This window comes from Plecotus auritus (genome assembly GCF_963455305.1).
Source record: "Plecotus auritus genome assembly, chromosome: 7".
Classification (NCBI taxonomy): domain Eukaryota; kingdom Metazoa; phylum Chordata; class Mammalia; order Chiroptera; family Vespertilionidae; genus Plecotus; species Plecotus auritus.
Genome location: NC_137774.1, coordinates 7111060 through 7130226, shown reverse-complemented (window position 1 = coordinate 7130226; position 19167 = coordinate 7111060). Strand labels below are relative to the sequence as shown.

At 41.5% G+C, this 19167-nt stretch overlaps 1 protein-coding gene across 2 annotated transcripts in view; it reads left to right on the top strand.

Moving 5' to 3' along the window:
- Positions 1-492: 492 nt before the first annotated feature.
- Positions 493-19167, top strand: part of KCNJ2 (potassium inwardly rectifying channel subfamily J member 2) — a 336141-nt gene continuing 317466 nt past the window's right edge. For both annotated transcript variants that reach the window (XR_013961200.1, XM_080680211.1), the window contains exon 1: positions 493-548. The gene's annotated coding sequence lies outside the window, so the exon portion shown is untranslated. The remainder of the gene's footprint in view (positions 549-19167) is intronic.

The following is a 19167-nucleotide window of genomic DNA, read 5'->3' as shown; positions in this document are numbered from 1 at the left end:
TCTTTCTGATTGTCTTGTCTCAGTTTTCATTGGCATGCACTCTCAACCCTCACCTGCTAAGATGCAGACAAAGAGTTCTGGTTGAAAAGAGTTTCTTTGCAATGCTCCACATCTGAAGGCCGGCAGGACAATTTCCATAGGTTAGCTCCCAGCAACCCTGTTTGTAAATATTTGAGTCACTTACTGGCATTGTTGAGCATGTTTCTGGCCCAGGAAGTCTTCCTCCTTTGTAACCCTGACCGAGTGAAAACTTAGTCAGGGTATGCATGCTCGAATGACCTTCACGCTGTACCTTCTGCAGAGGTACAGAGGTGGTGAGGTAACCACAGTCTCAGCTGACCAGTCACTGCCCGCTTTATAAGATGCCAAGGGCTACCTATGTAGATTCCCAGGGTGGAACTGTAGGAACAACCAATGTCAATGGTTAACCCAGGTTCTTGGTGTCTGCAGCTTTTCTTCCCTTTATTATTAACTAAAGAATGTTTTTTTGCCATTGCTCAGCTGTGAGCACCCAGCTCACAGGTCCTCTATGGGGAGAGTGAATACAGGTAAGCTTTGCTCTACTTTTGTTATTGTACAAGGTCATTCAGCCTATGCTTTGTCATGCTGGACTCTGCTTAGGGGCCAGCAATGTAAATGTCAGTGTTGAATCAAGTGCAATAAAGACCATTTAATTTCCTATCCAGGTGCTTCAGGTAGGAGTCAGTGTGTCATTCCTTGAGTTCTTTTGAAGATTTGGTCAAAAGTAGTTTCTAACGGGTCTTTAAGGGATTTACTAAACAGATCTTGGTGCCACTATGTATGAAGCTGTCTCAAAGTGACTTCATGTTCCATATTCAATGCCAGGTGGAGTATTCTAACAGTTCTTTCAGAAGCAAATTATTATATCCTGTTTTATTTACTTCAAGCGTTAAAATAGGCATCTATATACCACATAAAAACTTCAAGAAAAATGAGCTAATTCTTCTGAGTTTTGTATATAATGATATGAGAGATAATAAAAACATCAACTTCCTAGATTGATTTTAACATAAATTAGAAGACTTTTCTCCTCTTGCAATTACACACCTCTCTCTGTCTCTCTCTCTCTCTGAAGCTTTTTTTAATTCTTGTCCATTAAAATAATGGGACTTTTGTCTCTGAGTATTTATTCAGAAAAGTGTAGAGCTGTTGATCCTTTCTCTCTGGCTACCATGAATTCTATAATGTATATAATAGAGTTGCTTCCCTTGTTTGTGAGTGTAGGTAGCAAATTATTACTATACTTCAGATGATTTTGATAATGTGCCTTACATTCTTTCGTAGTCGTATAAACTGAAAAGTCTCTAGGAGAAAAGGACTGAAATATTTCTGCTGAATAATAGTCTTATAGCTACAAGAGTTAGACTTTTAAGAAGAGAGAATATATTAATGTATAGTTGCCGATAGATATAATTCCTGCATAAATTTATTTTTGGAACCTGAGACTGTGAGAATTGTGGTAAATCTAAGACATTAGTCTCATACAAAACTAGACCATGATAACATTTGAAACTGGAAGAAAAGACTGTGGTGGAAGGGGCAGTCAATATGCTATTATAATGCATTTTCCTAAATTAGTATATTTGGATTTGCAAGAGAAAAAATGTTTCTTTCATTATACATGTTAATGGTGAGTCCGAGTTAAGGATATAAATTAGTTGAAAATTAGGACGTGGCCAAAATTGTAATTTTGTGGAAAGCATTGATATATAAAAGGTATTCAGAGTAAATATTTGGTAGTACCAAAACAATCCATATATTTAGTGGAACCTTCTCTTTTTGAATTTATAAAACCCATCCTTTGAACAAACTGTTTCACCTTTGTCCCATATAAGTTTATCCTCGAGTATTCTATATTACTTCCTTGTTCTAGGAAAAGTGGCCTCAAACCTAACTTTAGGAATAGTGGGTGGAAAATTGCACGGTTCCAGGCATCAGATGGACTATAACTATTTCTATGGTGAGGTAGAAAAATAAGCATCTTTGTGCTTATTATGTTCTGGATGCTTAAATACTATATTCATTGGATTTTCATCTCAAATTTAAGAAGAGTTATCATATTCATTTTATGGAGGAAGCTTAGATTTTCCACTTTCTGGCTGTGTAATCTTGGGCAAGTCATGGAACTTCTTTGAGTCTAAGATCCACACTCAGTGTTGTCTGCATTCCAAGTGCAATTTAATCAAAAGGAAAGTGATTTCATCGAAGCAAAGAACAGGTGATTGTAAGTCTCCCACAGTCCAGCCTTCTAAGGACATTGTCTCCTCTTCCATGAACCTCACCCCTTCTACCACATATTCAGGCTCTTATGTATTCTCTCATGTATTTTTATGGAGTTAATTTTTTATGTGTATGAGTCCTGCCTCCAAATAATCATGTTCACAGTAGCAGCAATTTGCCAGAAGCTAAGAGAAGCAACGAGATGACCACTGTGTGCCTTTTAGAAACATTCATTTAACTCAACAATTTGGATGGAGAATAAGAGGAATAAAGTAATTTAACTAATAAGCAATTAAGTAATTAGTTTTATAATGGAGGTATTCTGCAGAATTCAAAATTAGTATACATTGTAAAGGAAAATCCTAAGACTGGAGTATTTTGAACGTGGGACCCAGTCCTTCGTGTTATATTCTTTATCCCTTTGGATAGGGATAAAGATAAAAGGTTCATTTCTGTTTTCTCAAGTTTGTTTTTTAATGGAAAAATTTGCAAAGCTCTACTAAAGAATGATGTTGGTGAGACTAAATTCTTGGATTAGGTTACTACTTGATTAGTTAGTTGGCTGTGCCCCAGAAAAATATCCACTCACCCACAAATGTGGCCAATCTTTTCACAACTCAGTACTGTTCTCATCACACGTGAGACTGTTCCAAGCCGTGGGTAATTCAGAACATTTTGTCTCTACTTTGGGAAAATAATGACAAAGTAACTTCAAAAACAAGGCACCTGCCATAATGACTCGGCCACAGAAATTGTTCACTAGATTTCTGGTTCCCGGTTCTCCTGTACAGAAGCCAGAAGAACACTGACTCGGTCTCACCAATGAGCCCTTACCTAACAGTATGCTCCACCATCCTTTAGTGTTTTCATGACTGACATGCTAGTGAGCTCTACTTATAGATGGCACCGTAAAATCCTTCCCTGGACATGCAATTATCATTTGAGAAGGTGCCAGAATATCAGAGACTGTGAACTATACATCAAGAAGCCTATTCCTTTTGCATGTTTACTTGCCTCTTGTTAGGGTCAGAATTGAGCCCATTTGTGGGTGTTTAGAGAATGCTCAAGGAGAATGAATGGTATGTGGCTAACATGAGCAAATTATCTAAGGCTTATGAGCTACCCATATTTAAATTTAGGCTTTGTGGGAATAGGAGGTAGTTTCATTCCCTTATGACTAAAGTCTTATTGAACTGTATTAGATAACAATATTGAGCAGAAGATAAGATTACACCATTAGCTCAAGGAGTTGAAAAGCTAAAGAAATATTAAGAGAAGTAAGACTGGTCAGAGCAAAATCACAAACAAACAGAACCAGACAAAAACAAACAGAAGCAACATATGCTGTGCTTTGTCGTCACAAGAATTCAGTGCAATAGCAATCAGGACAGTATTCCTCTGCACTACATTGCCCTAGGAAGAGTATTTTTTGTGTTCATTTTCCTAAATAAAATTTTTTGTGTGCTTCTGCACAATTGTGCCTTGACGGCATAAAGAGTGGATGGCGTTTCTCCAGTTGTGCATGGAGTTTGTGGTCTGTTGGAGCAGCCTGTACAATAGGGATATAGAATGAGCAGAGCCAGGAGGTGAGAAGGAGAAGTCCCAAATTATGGCCTGTAGACATTAGCTGTTTAGAGTCACCATGCTTCCTTCTGTGTGGAAAATAAGGGACTGTGTTAATTAGACACAAAGTAATACCATGAGAATCACTGTGCCATTATTACCATATTGTGGACCTGGCTCTTTTAGGCATGGAAATGATAGGCCTCAGTAACCCCACTGACGTCCAGTCAACAGAATGTTGTCATCTGTTACACTTGGGTTCCGGGGACTGAACACATGGCAGATCCTTTCTTCTAAGTGGGTGTATGATACTCATTCCTTGGACACTAGGTATGTAAGATCAATCCATCAGTTCCTTGCCATTGGGAAAGTCATTGCCTGGCAAAGGAGGACATGAGCAGAAAAACCAGCCATGCCTGGGGAATTGGGGGAAGTCTTAGAGTGGGAGCCACACTTGTGCTTTAGCTTGAAGGAAGAAGAGATGCCTGTCTGATTCAGAAAGACCCTAGTATGTTTGGGAGTGTGGCTCAACTCTGCCCTGTGCCAGCAGTGTGAGCCCGCAGGTCAGTGACAACCTGGGTGAGCGGCCACACTGCTCTCGCCCTTCACTGACCTTCTGGTGTAAAAAGAACGTGACTATTGATTGACTTTTACCTTATGTCATGCAAAATTCCGCCCTGGCCCAGGCTAACCTGGAACTATGGAGGGAATAGAATTTTGGGACATGTAGTCCTAGTTTAGCTAAAATAATACAATCCAAATCTACCACCTCTGACCCCTGCCGTTCAAAATGAAACAAATGATTGAGACGTAGTTCCTGCCTCCAAATAGCTAATTGTGTGGTGGGAGAGTCTAAATTCATCTTGATATGTGTTATAATAGAACTGCATTGCCACTTTTACAAGCATGCAGTGAGATTAATATATACGAACAAGCTTCGGATATGTTCAAGTTGTAATGATTTCCAGAGTCTCATCTTGGTGTTTGACATTAGATTACCTCTTTTTAAACGTAACCACTAGGACAGTGGTCAGCAAACACATTGGTCAACAGAGCGGCAAACCGCGGCTCACGAGCCGCAGTTTGCTGACCACTGCACTAGGAAATAGATTCATTCTAGATATTTTATAAGTTTGGATTCCCTGAGATCCCTTGGTCTTTGTCTCATCACTTGGGAGAGTGGTGGTGCTGAATGGATAGCAACCAAATCCCCACACTAACCCAGATCTGTCCATTCCTGGGATTGTGCCTGCGAATTTGTCACCAGCTCTTCTTCCAGAGACCACGTTTGTCCTGCTGAAGTGTAACTTGCTCTGGGGCAAATAAGAGATACATTGAGAAATGGTATCAAAATTCCTCATCCACTCTAAAAAGCATCAAAGAAAATAAATAGCCTCAAAATATTATGCCAAAACTGTTATGAAAACCACTTTTGTATCCGCATCACCTTACAGAGATTTTCCTTCCTGTTTCTTTATAAAATCATGTTGGACTGACACCTTTACCTTAACCTTCTGCCTCAGTTTCTCTTCCTTTGATGCTGTATAATAGGGTAGATTTGGTTTTATTTCAAAGACTTCACATTTTCTCCACATGATGAAGATAGTGTCAGAATGCTAAGTGTCATTATCGTTTCTTCGAAGGGTTTGTTCCCACATCTCGGATGTCTTGTACCATAGTCATGAAAAGAGGGTATTTTTGTTGATTTTTCCATTGATATGAGAGTATATGGAGACACTTATGAAAACAGTCATCTACCAATGACAATGTCATTTCACAGTGGAATTATTTTCAATTTACCTATTTATAATTATTTAACAACCACAGGGTGCTAATACATACTGTACATAATTCTTAGTGCTTTACAAATAACAATTCTTTATCTCCATGATGCATTTTATTTGTACGGAGGAAGAAACTGGCCCAGAGAGGCCATGTAATATTCCCAAGGTCACACAGCTAAAAAAATAGCTGATTTTGGACCAGGCAGTCTTTCTGTACAATATGCGTCTTAACCACTAATCTATGCCCTGAAGAACCGTAATACCCAATAAATTCATATCTGTTTGATTAACAGGGATCCTAAATTATATTACCACATAATTTGGATTATACAGCCATCGTCAAGAACCCTTGGTACACAACTCCAAGTGAAAGGCAGAGAAACGCTCAGGCATTGAAAAGATGAGATAGAATCAAACCAGCCGGACCCTGCTCTCTGAAATCGGATTATTGATGTGTTTGTAGTAGTCTATTTTGCACGCGAAGCATTACATTGTACTTTCTTTATCAAGGCATTGAAAGAATAAATCCAAGCAAATCTAAAACAGAAGGAAAGATTTATGCCCTGGATTTAAGGGGCAGAGCTCAGAGGTTTGCCATTTTTATCAAAAGTTCATAAGCACAAGAGGAACTTGAGAAAGATAAATCAACACAAATTTCACTTCATTGAGCAAGTGCAATATTCAATCCAAGGAAACATTTCACTGATGGGGAACATGCGACCACTCTTTACAGTCCTAATCACATATTGAAGTCTGTGGACTTGAACGCCAAGTATTGACCTAATACTAAGTAAGCCATTGGTAGATACAAGTGGAGCCCAGGGGTCCTTGGCAGATTCCTTAGGTTAGTAAAAAGCCTCTTCTAAATTAATCCAATATGTAAATGACCCCTTTTCTCTGTGCCATTGAATATTAACTTTGTTAGTGAGAAATTACTTGATTAATGCCAGTTTTTGAAATTTTTATGGACAAAGAAGTCTTCGTTTTTACTATTTCTTTTACTAATCAAGTTTTTAACTATTTTAACTATTCAAAAATAATTAGATCAAAATAACTCTTGACTAATCATTTTTCAGTATTCATCCAAAGAATGTCTCTTGAAGAAAGAACTAGGATGTTTACTTTTTAACTTGAAAAAGAAAAAAAGCTATTGGAAAATATTTGTTAGTGCCCCCCTTTGAAACTGTTAGTGCATCTCTGAGATGACAGGTCTCTGAGGTCCTCATAAACTTCTTTCTTGTGTCCGGCATTTCCTTTTACGCAGTTGCAGCTCTTAAACTAAAGACCAGATCGTTCTTGGACATATTTTTGTTTTTGTTGTTTTGTTCATCTTGGCTCTTCTCCCGACCTGATTCCTCATAAAAAGAACACACAGCATTCGTGGCAGCACCTCAAAACCTAGAGAATTCTTTCACCACAGTTGTCACCTTTCATCTTCAAACGACTCAGTGAGATGAGTGCGAGGAACAGCAGGAGAATCCTCCTTATCGTGATGAAAATACAGACGATCTGGTCAGTTAAGTGCCATGCTGGTACATGGCAGAGGGGGGGCTCCCACTCCAGGGTTTCGACTCCAGATTCGTTCCCCTTTCCCATGCCATGCAGCTACTACCGCGCCTCCTCCCCTCTTCCATCTCTGCAGTGGAGAAATCTTAAGAGGGTAACAGGTGGCTCCTCGGTGTGGCCTCGTGTGTGTTTTCTATCAGACAGACCTGGGTTTTACTCTAGGCTTGGCCACTAGGACTTGTGTGACTGAGGCTAGTGGTCCTCAAAGTGTGGCCCAGGACTAGAAGCATCAGAACCACCGGGAGCTTGTAAACAGTGTGAATGCTCCGGCCCCACCTTAGACCTACTGCACGAGCAGCTCTGGGCATGGAGCCAGCGTGTCTGTGTCTCACAAGCCCTCCAGGGGGTTCTGATAAACACGAGGGCTTGAAAACCGGCGGCCTAGGCCAAGGCACTGCCCACTGTGGAAGTCCTTTTTTCCCTTCCTCTGGGTCAGTGACAGAGATGGTACAGAGCTCTTCCGAGGACTGGGTTTGGGGCAGTGAGTGTGAAACAACTAACACATAGTAAGCAGGCACCTTAGAAATGGAAATGCTGACGCTCCCCGGGGACTGAACTTTATTGCAAGGGTTCTTTTCCAACTCATCCAATAAATGTGATCCTTGGAGAACAGAAACGAAGTGATCGCCTTCCTTGGATACAACTCTACTTCTAAATGGTGGAAGAGATGACTGTTCTAACTAAGGGGCAAACTGGACAGCAAACTTCGTCTGTTCTCTTAGTCGTTAGTGGCTGCCATGGGAAAGAAATTAAATGGAGCCCGGTGACTTTTTTCCACCCAGGAACTTGTAAGGAATCAAGGAGGGGCATGACCTCTGTCTGTGTCACCCATTTTATTTGTTCGTGGGATCATGGCAGCTGGCTCACAACAGCTTTGCCCAAAGGCCAATTTTAGTTCCAGAGTTTGAATTGCTTAAAATTTGTATATCTAAATACAGCTCAATAATTTAAAAATCCTCGGCTTTAAAAATTCAATTTAAAAACTGATTGAAAAAAATTCCAACCCGTGTTCACCAAAACATGTGAAAGCCAGTCTCAGGTGGTTATGTGGAGGACACGGGTATGAACAAGCAAATCATGCCAATTTCTGCTTCTGATTCCCTGTTTGTCCTCTTCCTGGACCTACTTGTTATATACCTACTAGGTGCCAGGTGCTCGGCAGTATGCTTGGGGTCACCCTCTCTTCATTTATTTGGCTTTTTTTTTTTTTCCATTGGGGAGGGTCAGAGGTGTACTGTAACAGGAATAGGGGGATTTAAGCTACATAGCTTAGCCACCTAAATATTTGCTTCTAGATTGAATTAAGATTCTTGCATAATCTGTACATGAATTTTAACTACCAGGAAAGAGCGGTGTTATGCCTGCTTTCAATAAACTCAGTGTCCCCGGGTTCCAGAAGTTTCAAGAGAAACAACCAGCCAGAGCCATGTTTTCTATTTATTTATTTCAGTCGTTCCCAAAGGTGGGATTCCTGACTCTGGGGAGACTGAGAAAAAAAAAAAAAAAAATCCCTTACGGTACTAAAGTGTAAAACCGCAGGGTTTCCATCGTTGCGGTCATTTGTAACCAGAGGGCACGCTAATAAATCACCTCAACTTGCTAGGAAGAGAGGGAAATATTTAGCCATAAACTAGTCTTGCAACCTCATGTTACATGTTTTCAAAAGGTTCCCATATCTCTGTTTACCAAATCAATCTGCACATAAAACAATTAAGAGCTGGCTACTCCAGTATTTACAGAGAACACGGGGCTCTGCTGAGAGTCTTGTGTTATCACGCTCAAGATGAAGGCAGAATATGACAGCCTGGCACTCCTAACTCCGGCCTGGCCCTGGCCCCGGCCCCTTGCTGCTGAGGAAGATCTTGACTGGTGGGAACCGGTGGCGTCCACCTCTGTCCAGCTCAGCTGTCTCCTTGGACCTCAGGAGAGCTGTGCAGTCATTGGCTCCAGCATTTATTTTTTTAGGCTCCGCCTCCGAATTCATTACTGACTTATCTTCCTGCAGAAGTATTTGTGCTGGTTAAACAGGGCAACTCGATCTAGGCAGAACCTGCTGCTTCTGCTTCTGTCCAAAGGGTCAGTGGGAGAAAGGCCGATGGCAGTGATTTTATCATTGAATGGGGCCATTGTCCCGGGTCTTTTTGTTTTTCCCTTGAATGAAAATTCAGGTTTCAAAGCTCTGCGATAAGGGGGAAAGTCTACCTAAAAACACTATCTTCTCAGAAACCTTTAGCTTGTTGAAAACAGATCATCTTTGTTAGGCTCTGGCTGGATGAAGTGGCACACATGATTTGGGTAATTGAGGTCAGGGGAAGCGCTTTCTTTTCCCAGGGTCTCTTCCAGGCTGAATCAGGGACCTAATTTAACCACAAAGCCCTACTTAAAGACTGAGTTGCCAGTTCACAGCGGGGGCACTTAGCATGTTCATATTGCCCTTCTGATGGCCTTATCTCACCTAGTCTATTGGCTGCAGGCCTGGTTTTCTGCTGTGGCCCTATGCGGGTCTTCAGGTTCCTGCTGTTGCCCAGGTGGACCTTTATGAGACACTTAGGCTTGCCTTGATTTTAGCTTATTCTCTCTAATCATCCTGATCCACTCCATGAAGATTCTCTTCTCCTTTATTTTACCCTCTCATGTAATATTCACACTTAACTTGACTCTTGAATGCAATAATGTCAATATGTCGAATACTGTGATGTCCTTGGTAGGGTAGGGTGGGTGCGTGCACTGTTTAAGCAGAGTCTCATTCATAGGCCAAGATAACAAGTGTTAGACAATACCAAAAATCTAAAATTGGGCCTGTACCCTAAATAACAGTCCTAAAATATCTATTTAAAAGCACATTTAAGTGAACCATAGTAGGCTTTTAATTTTTTAAATTCAGTCTTTACTATTTTATGAGTCTCAGTTTCCATGTAGAATCAAAATAACTTTAAGCAGTATCTTCCAAATATGCACTTGCTCCCTTTAGCTTATGTTCAGAATCTTATATAATAAAGAGGTAATATGCAAATTGACTCTCACACCCTCACAAGATGGGTCCTACAACCAGGCCAGCAGGGTGGGGGGGCAGTGGTTAGTGAGGGACAACCAAACGACTGAACAGCAGGCTGCGTGGGGTGACCAGGCTGGCAGGGGGGTTAGTGAGGGACGGCCAGACTGCTGAACAGCAGGCTGCGTGGGGCAACCAGGCCAGCAGGGGGGAGCAGTTCGGGGTGACCAGACGACTGAACAGCAGGCTGCATGGGGCGACCAGGCCAGCAGGGGGTAAGTTGGGGTGACCAGGCCAGTAGGGGGCACAGGCTGGCAGGGGGATGCAGTTAGGGGTGACCAGGCTGGCAGAGGGGGGCAGTTGGGGGCAACAAGGCTGGCAGGGGGGGCAGTGAGGGGCAACTAGGCTGCCGGGGGGGGGGCAGTTGTGGACAACCAGGCCAGCAGGGGGGGGGCAGTTAGGGGCAACCAAGTAGGCAGGCAAGTGAGTGATTAGGAGCCAGCAGTCCAGGATTGTGAGAGGGATGTCCGACTGCTGGTTTAGGCCCCAACTGGCAGTTGGACATCCCCCAAGGGGTCCTAGATTGGAGAGGGTGCAGGCTGGGCTAAGGGGACCTCCCCTTCACCCCCGTGCACAAATTTCTTGCACCGGGCCTCTAGTTATAGAATAAACTGTTATTGACACCCCGAAAATATATATCTAGTGATCTGTAGCTACCATGTAAAGTTGAAGAGCAATTTTTAAAGATTTCTACCACCTGTCAATAATGCGATATGTTACAATCTAAAGGTAAGCTTATCACCTAGAATGGAATTTTTGGAAAACAAATTCAGAACTTGACCATTGTTAGGCAGCTAGTTTCATAGTTGGAAAAAAATTGATCTGCTTACTAGTCCATAAATTTGCAAAGGTTGAAAGGTATAAAAGATTCCTCAGAGATGAAGGGATAGAATAAAGTTCTAAAAGATGTAAAATAACCTTTCAAAGTCAAATATGGATGTTGGTATTTGTTTCCTATGGCTGCCCATGCTAAGGAGGCTTCAAACAACAGTTCCAGAGGCTGAAGTCTGAAATCGAGGCCACCTTCCCTCCAAAGCCTCTTCCAGCTTCTGGTGGCCCCAGGTGTCCCTTGGCTTGTGGCCGCATCACTCCCATCTCTGTCTCCATCTTCATATGGCCTTCTTCTCTCTCCTCTCTCTGTGTGTATGTGTGTGAGAGTTCTTTCTTATCAGTACACCAGTCATATTGGATTAGGACCTATCCTAATGACCTCATCTTAACTCAATTACATCTGCCAAGAACCTATTTCTAAATAAGGTCACATTCATGGGTATCAGAGAGCAGGGCTTCAAAATATCTTCTGGGAAGGATACAGTTCAACCCATAACTGATGATAATGGCAATGAGATAAGAGACTCCATACTTTTCTTAGAAAAGAACGGAGAAACATAATGACATGAAAACTGACTTCCCTTTCCTTGATAATTCCTCTATTGTGCCTTTATTTGGCCATTATAAAATGGTAAGATCAATGGAAACATTTATTTTTCTGCTTATTGCTTTGACTCTTTCATCCCTTTGAAGCAGCATGACCAGACTTGTTCTTGTGTAATTTGCCATAAGTATTGGCATTCGATGAGCTGTCAGTAAGCAGGCAGCCCTAAAGCGGACAAAAACAAAATGGAAGGGTGTATTTCACAACGAGGAAGGAAAAGTCCAAACAAAAGGGGCACAGAAAAGGAACCGCGCACTGTGGGTTGAGGAAAGGTGAAAGCCATGAAGTATTTTCAGAAATAGGTACCCTATAAACATGGAGAAAACAGAGATTTGGGTATTGACTCAACAGCTCATGACTCAGACTTTCTCCTATAACTTCTCTTGTCCCCAGACAGCCGAGCTTCCGCTATATTTTCCAGACTTCCTAGCCTAAAGAGAAATCACAATATCAACATTTGCATTTACTTAAGGCTTTGTTAAAAAAAAAAAAAAATCAAAGTGAAAATAATAGTAACCTTCCTGGAGTGTCTGCATGGAAGAACTGAGTCAACAGTTTTTAGCCAAGGCTGTCTCTCAGCCCTTATTTTCATGGCCTCGATAGCACTGTATTCGGGGAGGGTGGAAAGGTAGGAATATCAAATGAATCTATCTGTGAACGAAAACATCTCCAAGGTGAAAAGACTATTGAATAGTCAGCGTTGCCTTTGTGAACTTGAGTTTCTAGCAACTAGTGATAACACAGGCACCATCTAGGTTGAAAGGAAGGGCTGGCAAAATGTTGAAATGACCACATCCACCCAGGGCACTTTATTAGCCAAGGGGGTAATAAGCCAGAGAAACACAGCCAACAGAAAAGGTGGGGGGAGATGGTAAAATACATTTACCTCACTTTTTGTGACTCAGATTTGAATTGGTAGATTCGACCAAGATGAAATTTATTATGCACTATCACCCCTAAGTTTAAAATAATTTTGGACTCTTAAAACAGTCACACTTGGAAGTAAATGCAAAGTGGGCAAAATGCCATGTTTCCAAGAACAGGATGCACTTAACTTGCTGTTTACCAGTCCTGAGAGATGGTAAGGCCTATTGTTCTCAAGATTCTCTACTGCAGTGCCATGCAGTTTCTCCATAGAATAACCACTATCATTGAGAATTTCTTACAACAGTTTTCATTAAGATCAGAAAGACTCAACTACAATGATATCAATCCAGCCATAGTATATTGGCTCATAGATAATTAGGTTTCTAAGAAAACCAAGTTTCCCTGAAGAAAAAATAAATGCTTGATTAAACACATTTTTTACTCATACCACAGAAGAATCTGAATAATAAATCAGGGGGAGGGGTTTATTCACAAATAGTTCAATTTGTAAGTATTGGTGTGGAGGCTGTAGGTACAACAAGTGTGTTTGTGTATGGTTGCTGTCCCACATGTCACCAGCATGTTGTATTATTTTTGTTGAGAGGCTGAATATACAAACCAACAGTGACCACACCCATCTATGACAGGGGTGGGGAAGTTCCGGCCCAAGGGCCATATAAGGCCTGCAAAATCATTTGGTCTGGCCCTGCCAAGGCATTAGGGATGAATTAATTAAATGTTTGACCAAATATAGCAGGCTAATTTTCAAGTTGATCATTTTATGTGGCCCAAGAATGATGTTATAAACATCCAAATGGCCCTTGGCAGAAAAAAAGTTCCCCACCCCGACTGTGACAATACAGCTCTGAGCCATAGCCTCTGTGGTAATGGCCCAGAAGACAAATCACAGCCTTTGCAACAATGGGCCCCAAACAGTCAAGACTTGGTCATTGGCTTCGAACCCTTCTCATTGTTTGCCCCTGCTTCAGACTTAGCACCAGTGAGGAAAGCAAACTATGCTTTTCCAAACCCATCAAATAGGTGCCCGCTTCTAGTTAATTTGATGCCAGCTCTCGTGCCCAACAGCCACTGATGAGAGCAGACCTACCACCTTCCCGTTGGCACTGTGATGCTTTCTCCCTCTCTGCCTCCCTCCGAGTCTCTGCTAAACACAGTGATGCTGGCTGGCTCCCTCTTTATAGCAAAAGCTGAAGGACAGCCCTTCCTTGTTCTCCTTTGGGTGGTCTTTGATGATTTCTACAACATTTATTACAATTTCTATGTAGAAATCATTAAATGGCAAAGTAAACCTGCCCAATTTTAGAAATCATTGAGGGCCACTGGATAGTAAATGCAATACCATCATTTTGAAAGCCAGAAACATTGTTAGGACTGGTTCAAACTCAGGGCAAGTTTCCTTTGACGGTTTTCAGGTTGTGTGAGGTATCAGACAAGCTCTGCTATAAGACAACACATGCATTACATCCTTTGGAGAATGAAGGGTTTGTTCGGATGATTCAGGTGCTGCACACCTGCTGAACTGAAAAGCACTCCTCTAGAAGCAGGAGGACTTGGCATCAGGCAGGTGGAATAGCTTGGGACCTCAATGGCCTCTTGTGGCTGAGCAGGTTACACCAAGTAACTTGATTAAGGTTTTTGGACATTGACTTTATTTTGTAGAGTGGAGACAAATCTACATGTAAGAATACATAACTCCAGAGGTTCAGTAAGGCCCAGGGCCCAGCCAGCTGAAGAAGACATATTCTGTACTCTCTTTTGCATCCTAGACCAGTCAAGAAAGCATCTGACCTGGTGAAATGCTCATTTTGTAGACATGACGTGTGCAAGTTTAATTTCCGAATCAAACAAAGGGAAAATTCCTGGGCATTTTATGTGCATTTTTCTTCATATGATCCCAGAATCAGAGTTAGCCATTTAATCCCAAACGAGACATGACCTCACTGGGGTTTGTTCCTTGACTAAATTTCGGAGTTCCACCCCAGGACAGCGACGATTGTTTTGCCCGGGAGCTCTGTCTCCTCCCTGATGTCAGGGATGTGTTTGGAAGGGGAGGTGTATCTCTAGCAAATGTTTTCCCAACAGATACTTTGTGGGAATTTCACTGTTCTTTTGTCACAAAAAAAGCCACTTAGTGGTTGATCTGGAAACCAAGAACGGCACAAGTTACCTTGTTAAAATTCTTCAATCAGAAAGTGTTTCGTTGGGTGGGCTTCATTAGAAATTAGAGGAACAGGTCATTAGAGGGAAGTGGGAAGACCTCTCAGGAGTGCCTGGAACACTTTTTCAGAAGACACACATTCAATTAAATTCTTGAGAAATGTTACTAAGAATAAGCCCTCAACGCAGCCCCACATGATGTCCTCTTCAACTTCCCGACAGTGACTATTTCAGATGTTTTCCATTCCCTTGAAATCACTATTCCTGTCTCTTCTGCTCACCATCCCATTATTTAACAGGGAAATTAAATCAGCAACTTCTTGCCACCCAATCCGAAGACTGACTGCAGTTGTACCGGCTCTTGGAATTACCCTGACTGTTCTTCATCCCTCCACTCTTGAAAATAGTCCATCTTGGTCTCTTCTTCACCCTTCCTTCTCCGATGGATTTCTGATGATCCTGGATTCAGACTTCCAAGTATATCCCCGAGTGTATTCCCTGGGCTTCATTCCCCTGGGTTATACAATATCTCCCTTACTGCCTCGCCCACCCCATCTGTTGCCTGTCCAATCCATTCTCACCACCACTGCCAGAATGCATTCTCTTGAGTGCTGATCAGATTGTCTTCCTCCCTTGGTGGAAGCCCTTCCATCCCTCCTTAGAAGAATCAAAATTCTTTAACCTGGCTTATCAGATGCTGCTCACTGCTCCACCTTATCCATCTCATACTTCTCACCATCCCAGATCCCATGATCCAGCCAAATAAGCATTTTGTTTTTCCTGCTAATGCTGATTCAGTACTAACATGGTTTATCTTAAACTGTTGCATTCAGTATGAATAGAATATAGGCATAAACTATAGCCCTTGGGAAATGTGACTCACGAGTAACTACTGCAGAATGGATTCACCGAAGACCAAAAACAAACACATCCATGGTTTGTAAGAAAGGGGGAGCCTATCCAAGAGTGAAAAAGGCTAAACATAAAAACAAGTCTATTCACTAGTAGAGTTTTAAGTGGAATGTTTATAGTTTCCATAATGCGTCATAAGGACTTAATAAATGTTTACTGAATTATATGGGAATATTTAAAACTCTAAACCATTTTTGCAGTATCCCTCTTTTAAACCCATTTCTTTTCCATTCCATTAAACAAATGACAACGTTTATGAGGGTGTAGTGGTATATATAATTTAATGAGCATGTACCCTAATGTATCAACTAAAGAGCAATTTTTTTTCTGATCCAGATATTAGAAGCTAGAGGCTTTCTCTGTATGCCCCCCCTCACACACATTCATAGATGCTTTGAAGTCAAACTTTGATGGAATTGGACATTTGCAGTTGAATTTTAAGTGGAATCGAGACTGATTCTGGGCCGGATGCGTAAAAAGATATTCAGAGGAGAACAACGAGGACATTAGGACGTTGAGCAAACCCTACCATGGCTCATCACACAGGGCTGTGCTGGAGCAGACTTGTGTCAGCTCACAAGAGCTAACTGTGCACACCTCTTACCAACTCCACATTCAGAGAAGTCCCCTCAGTAACTTGAAATTAGCTGTAGATGGAGTATTTGCACCACAGAAATTGGAAAACTCTACCAATCAGCCCCTTTCCCCTCCTCAGAGAGCCCACTCTTACAATTTGACAGCACTCAACTGATTATTAATTCAGCAGCCCTGGTTGGCACCTTTTGCCTTCATGACTCATCATTTTAGCATTTGACCATGCCCTTATCGATCTCAAAAGGGACAAATTAAATAATCAATATGCATATAGGAATAATAGGGATGCTTTGTAGATTTTTCACTGGAAAAGTGAAGACTGAGTTAGGAGGTAAGAAGCAACTATAAAATTCTCTCTCTCTCTCTCTCTCTCTCTCTCTCTCTCTCTCTCTCTCTCTCTCTCTCTTCTGAAGAACTGCTGTTGGATAGTATACAACACATTCTGCAGAGGGAGAGCATGAGGACAGGAAAGTCTTGTGAATGCTACAGGGAGACATATTTTTATCTGAGTTTAAGGAAGGACTTCCTCGTTGGTAGAGTTGAGTCATCATCAAACAGGAACAGACATGTGAAGGGTCAGTGAGTTTCTTGTCAATGAAAATGCTTAAGCAGAGATTGAGGGCCAACTTGAGAGGATATCAAGCAATGAATTATTGTTGTGTTAATGCTCTTCTGAGGGTTCACATTTTGAATTGAATCCTCCTCTGACTGTGCCTGGCACAGACATTTTGGCAGTTCTCACAGTCATTGCTTGGTAATATGTGTGTTTGGGAGTTGGTGCAACAACCAGCCAGAAAACCAATTCATTCAAAACCAAGAGAAAAAGAAAATAACTCAAACAGACATTCTTATTAATTCTCACTCTTCAATTTTAAAATGAAGTGATTTGAGAGGAAGTATATGCTAACCAACTTACTACTGATTTATTTCTGGTTCCAGATTTTGAAATCTATTCCACTTTAGCACAGTTTGACCAAAGAGAAGAAAATAAGCCAGTGTGCTTTAGATCCTCTGTCGCCAACCTTTCGGACCTCATGGACCACCAATGGTCCGTGGACCACCGGTTGGCGACCACGGCTTTAGATAACTTTAGAATACAAGTAGTGGGGAGACTTTTATAAGGAGTGGAAGAGGAACACATTGTTTAGTAATGAGGACTGCAGACACTTCCCTGTATCCTGAATTAGCCATGCAATTAGAACTATAGGAACTTGTAGTTGGTGTGGATCTGTCTGCAGGCACAGTGTCAGCAGTGGCTGAGGCTGTATGAGACAACTTAAGACTTGACTTTGGCTCTGGAAAATCAGGTTACAATAAACAATTCTGATCATTACCCAGTTTCTACATTGTGCCACGTAGTAGTCAGGCTGTTTTTCTCTTTTTCATATTTCTTTGTAGAATTAATCATTTTGATTATCATGTGGATTCTGCAGTAAACCCATGAGACCAAACAGGATACCTTCTTCAAAAGTACCCAAAATAGTTTTAAAAAAAATATATTTTTATTGATTTCAGAGAGGAAGGGAGAGGGAGAGAGTGATAGAAACATCAATGATGAGAGAGAATCATTGATTGGCTGCCTCCTGCATGGCCCACACTGGCAATGGACCCCACAACCCAGGTATCTGCCCTGACTGGGAATCCAACCGTGACTTCCTGGTTCTTAGGTTGATTCTCAACTACGTTGGCCAGGCCAAAATACTTATTTTTAATAGAAATGACACACAAGAGTAATTGTAGGACATTTACTGAACTAAAAATTAATAACTTAGCAACATCTTATCTGATGAATTATAACATCTCCCACATTAAAACAATACAAAGTAAAAAGCTCTTTTTATGAAAAGTAAATCTCTCTTGAACCTGAAATCCCTTCCCATCCATCATCATGGTTTTCTACTCCATCTGAATCCCAATAAATGCATATTGTGTTCACTTCCACTCACCTTGTTCCACCTTGTTCCTAGTCCAATCAGGCATTTGCCTCCCAAACTCTACTGACACATCTTTCATCAGAGTCACCAGTGACATCACATTGCCACATCCAGTGGTCAGTTCTCAGTCCTCATCTTGACCTTCCTTCATCTCTGACAGATGATCACTCCTTTCTCTTGTCACACTTTCCTCACTTTACACCACACATCATGGTTTTCCTTCCATTTCAAGTAATACTCCTTCTCAGGATCCTTTGTTGGATCCTCCTCATCTTCCCAACCTAAGATTGGGTTGCTCGGGGCTTCATCTTTGGAACCCATCTCCTCTAACTACTCTCACTCTGCTGTGGCCCTGTCTATGTCCATGGTTTTAAATACCATGTATATATTGATAACTTCCCATCTTGTACCTCTGTTCTGGATCTCTCCTTTCAACTCCAGAATAATATACTGTCTACCTGACATCTTCATTTAGTTGTCAGAGAGCATATGCTGTTACCACAACAGGACCTCAGCTATTGAGTCCCCCATTTCAAATTTCTTCTCTCCCAGTTCCATCATTTCAAATCTCTTCTCTCCCAGTTCCATCACACCAGCATTCACTTGATTTCTTATACATGTCAACATTCTCTTGACCCAAATTACAAACTTTCCTTGTGGGTGAATAATGGACATTGACTAAGAAGCCAAGGCTCTTCCTGACGTAGAAGAGGCAAACAACCAAGGCACAAAACAATAACAACTTCTCAGAAAAACATCTAAATGTTGTCTTTGGATCCACCGCTAGGTTATCACTGGTCTTCTAGGGGCAGACACTTCCTCGGAACCCAAATGAAATGATGTTGGGCAAGAATTTGTTTGCTTTTGAGTGTAGGATTACCCAGTTAGGGTGTGTACTTACACAGAAAAATCTTTAGAATGACGGTAATAGAGCACCTACATTTAAGAAAGACACACTGGGAAGAAGTTGTACAAGACCGACCTGGAGGTCTTCGTAAGAGACAGTCCAGCCCTCTGGGACAGTGAGAAATGTAGGGGCAG